The following is a 14,799-nucleotide window of genomic DNA, read 5'->3' on the forward strand; positions in this document are numbered from 1 at the left end:
ATCTTCATCCATTGCAATTCATACTCCGTTTAATCTTCTTCGATTTCATTATTAGTCGAGGTACAAATTCTATCCTAATCTTTTTTTTTCTTTTTTTCTTTTTTCTTCAGAGTAGTTTTCAGTTTCTTTTTATGATACTAATACTCATTTTAGTAGATCATATGGGTGGCCTAGCTAACAACTATTACATGCCTCCCTATTATTTTTTGCCCCTTTTTTTTGTTCATGCATGGAAAAGTTTGAGTACTCCATCCGTTTTTAAATACTTGCTCCACTTTTTTTAATTTTTTCGGCCGTTTTTAAATACTTGTTTTATTTCCTTATTTGGAAATATTTAACAATATTTGACTAATTTCTCTCACCTAGTGGACCCACCACATATTCTCTCTCCTCCAATCCTCTCCACTACTTTTGCTTTTTACAATTTATTATTCTTCCACCTACCCCACTAGCTCCATATATTATTATTTTATCCAATTTCTCCTAAAACTCCGCGCATGGAGAAATGAAACAAGTATTTAAAAACGGAGGGAGTATATATTCAAGCTAGTTTATACGAAGTAAGAAATTATGCACTTCAGTGAAATCTTGTTAAATTTATTACACGGTCTACATTAGTTAAAATAAAATTTGAAAATTTATTAGAATGGTCCTATTATGTAGACCTTTTTGTTTGAAAGGACCTTTTATAAAAAAAAGAGGCACAAAAGGTCCTTTAATCGCGTTTGGGTTATGACAGTGGTCCTTTGACCGTTTTCTGGTGTTGACTTTTTTTTTTATTCCCGCAAATAAGTCGTGGCCACTTAAGTTCCTTTTTTTTTCTCCCCCTTTTTTCTCGTTTTCACCCTATTAAACCACTTAAGTTGATTTATATGATTTTGATGTATTATGTATACATAAACTAATCATGGAATTCACAATCAGTTTAAGCTTTATTTGATAGAGTTTGTCTTATGATACTGCTTTCTCTTGTGAAGATATCAAACTAGGAAACAATGGCTTCGGTGGAACAAGTAGACCAGGGTGTAACCCAATCAATAACCGCCGAGGAGAAAGCAACAATCAGTGAGGTGATGAAGGAGGCGCAAACCTTGTTAGAAGCCCACAACGATGGTGCAAACGATGTTCCACTCGTTCCACTTGCTACGGTTGCAGGTGCTATAAAAAATTCACAAAGCCGCCCAATAATGCTTAATAAAATTCTTGGTGGCTTCGGATCTTTTGTAGTGGAGCCTCCTAAGAATATTGATGGGAGTAATGGTATTGGTGTGTTTATTCAAAGGGCCCAATCTTTTCCACCTATTCCGGTGGTACACGGCGGAGTCGGCCCGGTGATCGTTGGTTGTAAGGCCGCGGTGTTATATGGCACCTTTGATAACAATTGTCTTCAACTTGGATATCTCTTAGCTTGGTTCAAGGCTGAGAGTTCTGAAGAACACAAAGTAATGCTTCAATCAATTTTTGTTATTAAGTTTGCTAACATACAAATTTAACAGTTACTTATATCTCTATTCATTAATAGTCCCTCCGTTTATTTTGAAATGTTACACTTATTAAACGCGACTATATTCTTAAGTGTTACACTTTTTTTAGTAAATATCCTCGTTTTATTAATAGGCAGGGATTCCTTTTCATCTTACATACTATATTTTACAATAAAATACTTTTTATGTAATTCTATTTTAAATTTCATCTTTGTATTTTCTTTAACTGGGTTTAGGTGTATGTGGAAGCTGGGGATCCAAGTAAGCTCATGGAGATGGAATGGGAAGAGGTTGAACAAAAATTGGATGCATCTAGCAGCGAAAGTTACTACTTTGATTCCAGGACAAAAGCTTTCGCATCTGCTAAAATTAAGCTTCTAAGCGATGACGTGGCCTTGCTTGGTGCAAACTTTAATCGTGTGATCTTTCGTGAAGGTGATTCCGAGTCTTGATTTTGCGACTTTCATTGACATAGTATTATACCTCTTCTATTCGGGATAAATATTTACATTGATACTTTATTTTGAACGAATAAGTTTATATGTATGTCATTTAAGTGATCCTTCTGCTTTCATATATTTTTTTAATGAGTTTGATCTTCCTGCTTTATGTAACATCTTAAGTGTCTAAAAAAATGTAACATCCAAAGGGGCACTTGGGACTTTTTTTATATTTCATTTTCTACGCACTATGCAATTGCAAGCTAATATCATATACTACATCCGTTAATAGTTATGTGCAACTTTGGGGTATTATTTGTGAGATATAAAATATTCCAAAGTTGCACATAACATTTAACAGAGGTAGTATAAATGATGTATTTTATAAGCTACTCAATGAATTATGCCTCAATGGTTTTGTATTGTTTGAAGAAGAAAGCTGGATTCGATATATTTAGTTTTCCATAACAATGTGGACATATGTGGTGCATTATACATTTATACTCCCTTTTTTTTGCTACATTCTTCTCACTTGCATTTTATGTGATCTCCAATGCACTATTTTGACCATTTACATCTTTAATTGTGCAATACACAAATTTGATATATTGAAAATTTATAACAAAACGAATCTAATAAGATCCAACTTGATAGTATTTTTTCTTACCACCTTGATTTGTTTTAAGAAAATTTTGACTTTTTCCACCTTCAAATAACTACTTATTGGTTTTTACCACCTTCATAAAAAAAAATTATTATTTTATCACCACATAAAAAAATTATAGTTGGCATTTACCACCAATCACCCCCAACTAACCAATTTCATCCATAAATCCGTTAATGGGGCTTACCATGTACACGTGTCGCCATATTATAGAATGTAAAATAAGAAAAAAAAAATAAAATCAAAACCATCCAAGCCAGCCACCGCCACCGACACCCCTTCTGCATCCCCTATCGCCAGCCGGCTCCCAAGTGCCCACACAATCGGTCCGTTTCCGGCAACTCCCTCCCCCCTCCTTTCCGGAAACCTCTCCTCCTCCCCTTCTCCTCCCTTTTCCAACCTCAACTTCGATCCCCTTCCCCTTCCGACCTCCCTCCTACCGAATTCCGACCCCAATTCGCCCTCGCCCTTGCCTAAATACCGGATTCTGACCCTTTTCCACCTACCGAATTCCAAACACTCCTAAAACCCTAGCCACCACCAAATTTCGACCTCCTCTCTAGCCACCACCTAATTTCGACCCCCTCCCTAGCCACACACGAAATTCCGACCAACAGAGGTGGGGTTAATTTCGTTCCCGACTGATTGGCATGGAAGCTCTGGGGAGATGAAGAGGAAATGTCAAAAAAGTGGGTCCTATTAACGGATTCATAGATGGAATCCGTTAGTTGGTTGTAAAGCCCAATTTTTGAAAATTTTTATTGGTGGTTAATACAACTTTTTTTGTGTAGGTGGTAAAAGACAATAAGTGTTTTTCATGGTAAAAAAAGTTCAAATTTTCTTGTTTGTGCACCATTTGTGATTTGACTTTTGTCAATCATTTTGACAATTAATATGTTTTTCTTATGAATAAATCACAAAATTGGAACTGGTAAAAGAATATATGTAAATAAAAAAAAAAGTCTAAATGGTGCTGTTCAAAGAGGGTAGGAAATATATATAGACATGGTCAACATTTCAAAAATTAAACCTTGCATGTGAATAGTAAAAGGGTAAAACTCGTACTCGGGAAAAGAAAGGTTATGATTAGGTCAACCATTTCACTATTGTAATCATCCTAATGAATCAATATTTTTTTTATCTATCTATCCTGTGAATCTAAGATCAGAGTTAGTACGTAGTATATAAAAGATAGTAATGAACATCGAGTATTGTTGCAAACTAGGTACTCAACTGTGAAAAGTTAGTTGCAAATTAGATACTTATTTGGTCACTAAGGTTAAACAATCCGACATTTATCTTCTCAAGCTAGATAAATAAAGTTTACTTTTATAAAGTTAAAATTCATTTTAATAACAACAACTTTTGAGTGTGGTTGGCCATCTCGAGTGGTCAGCTAACATACGAATAACCTCTCCCTTTACTGCCCCACTAACCTTTGACCAAGTAACCTTTGAACGATCGAGTAACCCTTAAATGATCGAGTAACCCCTGACAATCGTGTAACATTTGACTGACTGAGTAACCCTCAACCAAGTAACCCCTGACTAACCGAGTAACCCTAGACCGAGTGAGTAACCCTTGACTAATAAATCAAGTAACCTCTGGCCAAACTGTGTGGCCAACCACATATGAAAGTTTGTGTTTTAATAATCACAACTTTAGCTAATTTACTATAAATAATCCCAAATTTCGATTATAACAGAATAGTCTCAATTTTCATGTGTGTTTTCTTTCTTCAATCCTTGTCGGTTATCAACCTGTTTTACAACATTGAGTAAAAATAATTTATGTTCAGTAAAAATCATTTTTAATTGGTAATAATAAGTTCATTAAAAATAATTTCAGTTCAATAAATTATTTCTATTTAGTACAAATAATTTAATTTAGCAAAAATAATTTCACTTTAATAACTAATTTAAGTTCAGGAATATTAATGATTTTTTGATTGGATAGTGTTTTTATGTAAATTTTTTTTTGGGTTTTTCTACTTAGTGCCCCTGAGTTCTTCTAATTCTATGTTATGCCCTTCTAAATCAGGAATTCTATACGGTGCCCATGAGTTTAGTCATATATGTAAAATGTACCCTTAATTTTAACAATTTAGAAACATAAGTTAAAGCATGCATAAATATTAGCCACACTAGCTCCCTATAATACAGCTCCTCAACCTTAGTCTGCAGAATTAATTCCAAAAACTCATCAACATAATAATACTCATTATTAATTAAAGCTGTATCCAATAATACCAAGTTCAACACTGGTGAACTTTGTTGGCTCGACTTCATAAACTCACTTCTTACACATTCCATGAATTTGTCTGATGGGTGTCATAAATGGCACCCATTTGATGAGTGTTTAGGTTGTTTTCATCCTCTTTTCATAGCTTTCTTACTTAATAAATGCTTAGTTTTATACTTTTGCTCTTAGTTTTACCTTTCATATCTTATTTTGTAGCTTTCGTGTATTTCGTTGGTTTTCTAGTCTTTTCTCCTTTATTTGCTCTATTTCCGTGGTTGTAGGTATTGTACGAGGTTCGGGTCTTGATATTGGTGATTTACTAAGGTGGAGGAAGCTTTTGGAGCAAGCTCTTGGCAATTGGAAAGCTCAAGATGCAAGGAATTGGAAATTCCAAGTCTTAGCTCTTGCGCTCTCATGCCGTGCTACCATGAAGAAGTGGTGAATCCACTAATCAAGAGCATTACCTACTGCCACTTTTAGTGTTCATCATCATCATCATAATCGTGCGCCCAATCGAAGAACATAGCGAACGCACGAAGCCGCGAGAAAATCGGAGAAACCCAAAGTGGCGCGGACGCACCACTATGTGGCGCCGGCGCACCACTAGCGTGCGGGGGCGCGCCACCCCTGCAGCACGGGCGCGCCTCCCTGCAACGCGGGCGCGCCTTCTTGGGTATTTATTGCTCGGTTTTTGATGTTTTTGCGCCTCTCTAAATACCATTGTAACCCGATTTTTGGGGCAAGTTTTATACTGGATTTTGATGATATTCTTAGCTTAGTTGAGAGCTTCTCTTTCTAGTTTTAGGGATAGTTTAAGGAGTAGATTTTAGAGAGAGAAAGTGAGGAATTTCAATGGTGAATGAGAAATGGAGATCTTCTCTATTATCAATGAGCATTTTTAAACTCTATCTCATTTATTGTTTTGTTTGTTATAGACAAAGGTAATAATTGCGTCGTCAAACAACTACTCCTAAGTCAAATACAATTTATAACACTCGACTCAACCTATTACGAGTATAGGGCAAGTAGAGGGGTCGAACCACAGGGAGAAATGCATAAACACCGCTTTAGACACCTAAAAATGTCTCCCCAAAACCAAACCCGATGATGAAAAACCTTTCACCGCCATTATCGGTCGGGTTGAGTATGTAATATTTAGAGTGCATAAATCCATGTTCCATTCAATACATTTCATAAACCAATCCAATTCATAGTCCATTTTCCCAAATCATAACTTATTTTCCTCTTTTCGTGTCCTTTAAAATCATTCATTTCGTGTCCTTTTTATAAAAACGTTAGATTAGTTTATTTTGGTCCAAAATCTGAGTCCAATTGCTAAATATTAGGATGGGTCTTGAAAAGAGCTTTCCAACGATATATTATAAGCCCAAATCCGAGTTATAACGAAAAAGTTATGGCAAAAAAACTAAACTGGGTCTAAACCGAACCTAAGCTCACCTTACCTACGACCCAATGATCATGTGGAGGGTCCAAAGGATTTAATCCCACTCCTAATCCAATTAGGATTAATTGGAACCTTCTATAAATTTCTAAAAGATCCTAATTATCCTTTTTGAAAAGATAAGATTAAAGAGTTTGAAATAGAATAAAACTCCTCTAGTAATTCGATTCGAATTGAAATACATTCAAAGATAGTCAGAAAATATTTTCTTGTCTCATAGTTTTTATCTAATTCTTAGATTCTTGGATAGCTCTTGAAATTATATTTCCAATGATATATTATAATATTAATTGCAAGCTATAACGGAAAAGATATAAAAGAAATACGAAACTCTATCAAAAACTGACACCGTCCCACTATTTCGGCCATATATTTTTATTATACAAAATATTTTAATCTGATTCTAATTGGGTTAGAAAGTAGACTTCAAGAGCTTTCCAACGATATCTTATTCATCTTATTTCGATTTCTGGATCAAAAGATATGAGAAAAACAAAAACTGCAAAAACTGCTGTCTATAGCAAGAGTTTTATCCGATTCGAATTCTTATCTTTTCTTGATTCGACCCCTCTTTTTTCCTTATAAATAGAAGTCATATCCCCCCTTTTTCAATCATCAACAATCTTGATCACCAAATCATTCTCTCATCCTGTCTCCCTACACCAAAAATATATTCTCCTCTCTCTCTTGCTCTAGCCTAAATTCTAGCCACCCTATTCTCTCATTTTATATCCCTTAAGCACTCTAAGGAGTCCATGCGTTACCCGAAGTTCAATACTTAAACCAAGGCGTGAAAGATATGATTAACTGAGGGTTTGGACCAAATCAACTCTACGTTAATTTAATTTAATTTACATTTGATTTATATTTTCATTGAAGTTACTAACAATTTATTCATGATGTAGAAATTTAAAGGAAACACGGAAAGTGAGTAATAAATACACTTAATTACTCTTATTTTTATTCTTATTGCTAGTATCATGATTAGGATTATTTTATTTATTTGGACTAACGCTATTATTGTAGAATTGCTTCCAATATTAATGTTATATTATTATTTATGATTACCATATTTCATGTTAAAGGGAATATGTAATTGAATATCATGACTAATAAGATAATTTGGACAACCGGTTTAGGTTCCTTTAATCTTGTTATTAATCAAAGTGATCACAATATTTTAGAATAATGTGTGCATTAATATTCATCCAAATTAGCTAAATAATAGTTTGGAGCAAATTGAATATTTTGTTTGTATGCCTTTGAGATCGCAGGAATACTTTTCACAATAAGAATCGAGTAGAGGCCAATACAGGCGAATGTGACTCCATGACTCACTTCGTACCATCATCCCCGATCCTCCTTTCGTGGTTCCGAACCATATGGAGTTAGTAATCTCATGGATTATGAATGGTGTGTAACCATCACGGGTCAATCGTTGTTGCCTTTCGTTGTCCTTTTTCGTGGTTGCCTTTTATGATCCGTGAACGGTTTACAAGTTCCTTAAAAACTTGTTGGTGACTCCCTACTTTTCTTGTCCCTAATCGTGTCCCTAATCGTATATGTCAATTCCCACTTCTTATGAGTGCCAAGCATATTCACAACATGCTTTTACGTAGGCGCACTTCAAACGACGAAATGAATGAATTTAATGGACACGAAATGAATTATTTTGGGTTTAAAGGCACGAAAAGAGGAAAATAAGTTATGATTTGGTAAAATGGGCTATGAATTAAATTGGTTTATGAAATGTATTGAATGGAAGATGGATTTAAGCATTCTAAAGAATACATACTCAACCCGACCAATAATGGCGGTGAAAGGTTGTTCATCATCAAATTTGGTTTTGGGGAGACAATTTTAGGTGTCTACAGAAGCCCCCACTTTGAATGAGTTTGTAGAAACGTCAGTTTCGAAAACGATAGTCAATGTAGCCGATAGGGACGGAGAATGATATAAGACGTTTGGCGATCCTAAATCACTCTGTATACGCCAATTCCTGCAGAAAATGTTAGTTCCACAGATTAAAGAGTAAAGGGATAGAATACGTATCTAACACCAGTGTATCGGTGACAAATGAGTTTGGTAGCTTCCTATGCTTGAAAGAATCCACCGGATGATACTTTCCATGCTTGAGGAAAGTTGACTGATGAATTTAATAGCTTTTTATGCTTGAAGAAACCCACCGGATGATACTTTCCATGCTTGAGGAAAGTCGACAGATGACAATTTTCCATGCTTCAAGAAAAAGTTGTCTAATGATGAAATTGCAAGTCTCTGTGTATCGAGAACCTTGCACCGTGAATCGTCTTCGCTTGGAAGATGATCACTAAAATGATGATGGTTCGCTTGTCCCCGAACGTGGGCTGTAGTTGGTTCGCTTGTCCCTAAACGTGGGCTGTAGATGGTCCGCTTGTCCCCGGACGTGGGCTGTAGTTGGTCCGCTTGTCCCCGGACGTGGGTTGATAATGGTCCTCTTGTCCCCGGACGTGGGCTATTAATGGTCCGCTTGTCCCCGGACGTGGGCTGTAAATGTGATGAGTGACATTTATGGCACTCATTTGGTTCCTTTTTGGATGATTTATATTTCATTTTATCTCTCTTTTCTTTAGTTTTCCTTAGTATTATTCTTGTTTTCTTCATTTTATGCTTTTTGTAGTTAGTTTCTCTATTTCATGCTTTTTCTAGTTTACTTGTCATTTTTCTCTTTTACTTGCTTTTTATCATTTGTTTGTAGGTGGTAATTGATTGTCCAAAGAATTCCCGAGTTTCCTCTCTATGAGCTTTCATTGTTTTCATGCCTAGAGATGGTGCAAGAAGCTTCAAGTCAATGGTGGATCCAAGAGGCAAGCTTCAAGGCTTTGTATATGCCTTCTTTATGGCTTATACTTTTCAAGAAATTCAAGAAAGTTTCTGCCTACTTTGTCCTCCATCATCATCACCTAGGATGTGTGCACCGCTTGAGCTAGGACGAAGAGATGAAGGGGGATTACCCAGCCAGGTGCGGGCGCACCAAGGTGGTGTGCGGCCGCACATTGCTCGGGTGCGGCCGCACACCTGGTGCATGCGGGCCCACCAACCTGGGTGTGTCCCGTGCGCACCATTCTCTCTCCTCCGAGCGACCGCACCTACGAGGGTCTATTTTTGGGCGTCCATACCGACCTCCTCTTTGTATATATAGTTATTTCTACCTATTTTTAGAAAGAAGTTTGGAGATTGAATTGAATAGTTAGTTTTGGGGAGAATTTTAGAGAGAGAAACTCAAGAACTTTAGAGAGAGAAACTCATGATTTTTGGTGATTGCTCAAGGATTCCTCATTGTATTTGATCTTTAGATCAAAGTTTTGTAAGGAGATTCTTCTTGATTTCAATACAAGTTTGATTTTAGTTGATTTCATTTGTTTTCCATGTTATTGATGATTGATTTGGTTATTGATTGAATTTTGATTGATTTAGATTGATTGTTGGTTTAATCTTTGATTTCAATTATGTTGATGATGAAATTGATGATTGTTGTAGTTTTGATCTTGATTCCTATGGCTAGTGAGTAGTTTCCTAGCTAGGGAAATGGTGAAGCATGTTTGAATAATGGATTAGTGTAATTTGGGGATAATTGATGGAGTTGATGATATGATTAAATTTGGTTGATAATTCATGTGCATGTGTGTGATTAATTGAGGTTTGGCCATCTTTGATTATTGCACTAGATTGCATTGTGAGCTTGCTATGATACGGACCATTGATTAGTAACTTGCAATTTCATGATTGAGGTGCTTTGTGACGTTCCCTAGGTAGTGTTTAGCGTAGTTGACGCTAGTTAGACCTCTAGGTGAACCATCTTAGTATGCTCTTTTCGATACATGATGATCTTCCTTCATATCACTTGACTTAGTCGGTTTGACCTCCCAAATTACAATTTTCCATTACAATTACATGTGGATCCATTGCCCTAGTGTCTTTAGATTGATTTCATATAAGTTCTTGCATCATTTAGCTGTAGCTCTAGTTTCCTTCATAAACCCCTTTTACTTGACTTCGAAATAGCTTGACTTAGACATTGTGCATTCGACCTCCATTCCTTTGGGTTCGACCTTGACTTACCACTACGCTAAATAGGGGTTTGTTAAGTTACAAATTTTGTTTGATTGGGTGGGGTGGTAGCCCAACAACCTACCGTTCTCCTTCCCATCAAAATGGCGCCGTTGCCGGGGAATGGTGCTTTGAGTGCATGTTGTTGTTGAGTCTATTTCATTTCATTTGCAAAATACAAAAAGAGTTTACACTTTAGGCTACACTTGTAGCCGTGCTACTTATATTTTCTTTGAGTTTTGTATGCATAGGTCCCGAGATCGCTCATTTGTTCCCTTTGATCCGGAGATTGAAAGAACTCTCTCAAGGAGGAGAGTAGCAAACAAGACTTTGGATTATAGTTCCTCAAGCGAAGAAGAGATTGAACAAGAGCAAGTCATGGGAGAACAACCAAGAGTTGCCTTGAAAGAATTGGGAGCACCCGGTGCATATAGGTTCGAGAGCGGCATAGCTCCACCTAAAACACCGGCAAACGACTTTGAAATTAGGCCGGCAATAATCACCCTAATTGAGAGGAGACAATATAGTGGGGCAAAGAATGAGAGCCCATTGAACCATCTTAAGGAGTTTGAAAAATATTGCAACACTATCAATGTCAATGGAGTTTCTCAAGAGTTTATCCGCCTTAAGTTGTTCCCTTTCTGTCTCATAGGAAGATCTTTGGAATGGCTAGACAAAGAAGTGAAGCCCAATTCCTTGAAGACATGGGATGATGTCACAAAAGCTTTCTTGTCCCGTTTCTACCAACCAAAGAAGACGGCGGAGGCTAGAGCCTTAATCCAAAGTTTCAAGAAATTGCCTAGAGAGAATCTCTATGAAGCATGGGAGAGGTACAAGGACTACCAAAGGGAATGCCCTCACCACGGAATTCCAACATATCAAGTGATCTAAATCTTCTATAGTGGTTTGAGCTTTCAAGGTAGATCGAGCCTAGATGCCGGAGCCGGAGGGCCAATCATGAACAAGACGGAAGAAGAGGTTGTGGATGTAATAGATGATGTGGTAAGGAATTACATGAATTGGCATGATGTAGAGAGGGAATCGGCAAGCACAAGTTGCTCAACCGATCAATCTTATGTCATCAACGAATTGTCCACAATGGTCTCGGAGTTAGGAAAGGAGGTGAATTCTCTCAAGAACAAGCTCGAGAATCCTTCACAAGCTTCTAGTCTTCCCTCCCAATTTAAGGGGAGAGGTACATCTTCCTACTCTAACCCTCCTTTTGCTTCTTGTTGCATGATTAGAGAATGCTTGGTTTGTGATATGTGTGGAAAGAATGATCATGATGCTTCTAATTACTCCAATATTCCTTGTGATAGATATGATGGATATGAGAACGTGCATGTGAATTGTGATGATAATAATGATTTTGGACCTAGATTTAATGCTCAAAAGATTGTTGGGAATAGGAATTATCAAAATAATGGGAGCTATGATAATTACAACCAAAAGAGTGGTAATGGTAACCGTATGACCCAAGAATTTTGTGGTAACCATAACAACTTTTGTTGTAATGATCAAAGCTATGGCCAAGAATATGGGGATCATAACCAAGGTTATGGTAACCATAATCAAAATTCCGGCCAAAATCATGGTAAGGGTAATTGGAGTAATCAAGGTAGGGGAAATTTTCAAAATGGTGTTCAAAGAGATACCCCACCCCAAATAACTCCAAAGACTCAAAGCCAAGGTGATGATTTCTTTACTCAACAATCCCAATTGAATAAGCTAGAAAATTTCATGATGGATCAATCTAAGATGTTGAATGAATTCACATTGTCTTGTAACAAAATGTTTGAGGTCCTATTTACACATGAAAAGATGCTTGAGAACCAAATTGTTCAACTAGCCAACCCTTTGAAAGATTGTGCTAGTCCATCTCTTTTTCCCTCACAAGAAGTTGATTCTAGGGAACCGATGTGTGTTATGACCACTAGGAGTGGTAAGGTCCTTAAAGAGAGTGTTCCTAAGAAGAGTAAGGAGAGTGAAAAAGAGAATGATTTGAGTTAAGAGAATAAGAATGAAGAGCCTAGCAAGATGAGTGAGGATTCCAATGATAAGACTAAGGAGAAAGAGCAGAAGCAAGATGAGGTTTACAAACCTAGACTTCCATACCCCCAAAAGCATAATAGGCATAAATTGGATGAGCAATTTGGGAAATTCATCGACATGCTTAAGCAACTTCATCTCACTCTTCCTTTTACCGATGTTGTAGAACAAATGCCAAACTATGCTAAGTTTCTTAAGGAAATTTTGAGCGGTAAGAGAGATTACAATTTGGTGGAACCGGTGAACCTAGGGGAGTGCTTTAGCGCCTTTTTTCAAAATGATCTACCCCAAAAGTTGAAGGATCCCGAAAATTTCTCCGTACCTTGCAAAGTCAAAGGAAAATTGTTCCAAAGTGCTCTTTGTGATCTTGGTGCTAGTGTTAGTATCATGCCTTATTCCGTTTTTAAGAAACTTAAGCTAGGTGAACTCCTTCCATCAAGTTTCCTAAGGGGAGAGTTGAGGATGTTCCTCTCAAAATAGGAGAGTTCACCATTCCCGTTGATTTCATTGTGCTTGAGATTGCGGAAGATGAACATATCCCTATCATCTTAGGAAGGCCTTTCTTAGCCACCTCGGGAGCCTTGATAGATGTTAAGAGAGGTCGTATTACCTTGAGAATTGGTAAGAATGAGGAAAGTTTTGATTTGAAACCAACACATGAGTCTTTGTCTCTTGTAAAAGGAATTATGTGTGTTAATTCCCCTCGCCCTATTGATTATGTAAACATTATTGATTCTTCACATAACGATTTTCTTGAGAATTATGATGATATGCTTTTGAGTTGTGATTGCAAGAAGGTTAGTGAAGATAAAGTGATGATTCCCAAGCTTATGGACGAGGAGGAAGTTGATATTCCTCATTGGTTTGAACTCCATCCTCAAGATGAAGGTGATGTTTCTATGAGTTTAGATGGTGAAGGACCATTTACAAAGAAAAACAAGGCAAAGAAAAGAGCACGAGCTTCTAAGAAAAAGAGAAAGAGAATGAAGTTGAGGAAAGAAAAGCTCGCATTTGAAAGGTCTTTGTATGAAAGCTTATCAAGCAACAACGAGAAGTTGCTAGAACTTGAAGAGGAATTTGTTCTTTCTACTACCTTGAAGAAGGTGGTGTTCTTTGACCCTCCATGATTTGGAGGAAGGGTCGAGCTTAGGACCTTAAGCAAGCGCTTCCCGGGAGGCAACCCGCAGATTCTAACTTTTCTTTTTGATTTTTGAGTTTTCTTGTTTTTGTTTCTTTTATTACCTTTTCTTTTCTTTCACTTTTCTACTTGTTTGGATTTTTAGGATGAACTTTGCGAGATTGGATTTCTTCAAGAATGCATGGTGAATGGAAGGTGTTCGTGGCACATATCATATTTGGTTCGATTCCAATCGAAATTTGAGGTAAAAGGGGTAAGAATTTTAGAGAGGTAAGATAGGAATTTCATGTTTTAAAGGTTGGAGGAAGTTGATACTTAGTGAGTTTTTGTGGTGAGCACATGAATCTTTAACTTTGAGCTCTTTAAAAATGTTTTTAGCTACTGCCTATGGTGTTCCTCATCACCATCATGATTCATGTGCGCACCCAAGTGGTCAGTAAGTATCAAAAATAAGAGGACAAGAAAGAACGGAGAAGCACAGCAAGGTGCGGCCGCACATCAGGTGTGTGCGGGCGCACAAGCTACAAGTGCGGCCGCACACCCCCTGCAGCCGTTCCCTTTTATTTCTTCTTCCTTTTTCTTTCATTCATTCCCTCATTCCTCATCTCCTACCTCACGCTCTCCCTCTCAAACCATCCTCTCTTGTGCACACTCCTCACTCACCATTCACCATCAAAATCCCTTGAATCCAAATCTTGTAGTTTAGTTTAGTTCTTTAGTTTGTTTAGTTACTTTCTTGCTTCTTTAGTTTCCTTTCTTTTATTATTTTTATTCTTTGATTAGCTTAGCTTTTATTTCCTTTAGTTGTATATACTTCTTGTTTAGTTTAGTTTTCTTTTATTTGCCGTTTTCTTTTATTTGTTTTGAAGTTACTAACCATTTTCTTTGTTCATAGTTTCTTTTATTTCTTTTTCTCACTTGGTTCCTTGAAGAGCTTATGGATATGGCATGCTACGAGGTGGTTTCTAATCGCTTCATTTATTTTTGCTAAGCTTGGAATCCCGGCGAGACCTTTCTTATTTTCTCTTTATTTTCCTTGGTTGCATAGAATAGGATTAGTTTAGGAGAAGTTGAATGGTTCGAGGATGGATGCTTGTTAACACGTAATGTGTTTGGGATCGGTGACTTTGTTGTCTATCGATCACTTGTTTGTCGATTGGGAACTTTATGTGCTTAACTTGCTTTCTAGTCCTTTGCATGCTATTTCTCCTATGTTTTCCTTTTCTTTGTCT

The 14,799-nt window shown here is 37.0% G+C and overlaps 1 pseudogene; it reads right to left on the minus strand.

Annotated features, from left to right (window-relative positions):
* Positions 1–11,150: 11,150 nt before the first annotated feature.
* Positions 11,151–11,249, minus strand: LOC145618748 (small nucleolar RNA R71; annotated as a pseudogene).
* Positions 11,250–14,799: the final 3,550 nt, after the last annotated feature.

Source organism: Chenopodium album, chromosome 26 (genome assembly GCF_948465745.1).
Source record: "Chenopodium album chromosome 26, dcCheAlbu1.1, whole genome shotgun sequence".
Classification (NCBI taxonomy): Eukaryota; Viridiplantae; Streptophyta; class Magnoliopsida; order Caryophyllales; family Amaranthaceae; genus Chenopodium; species Chenopodium album.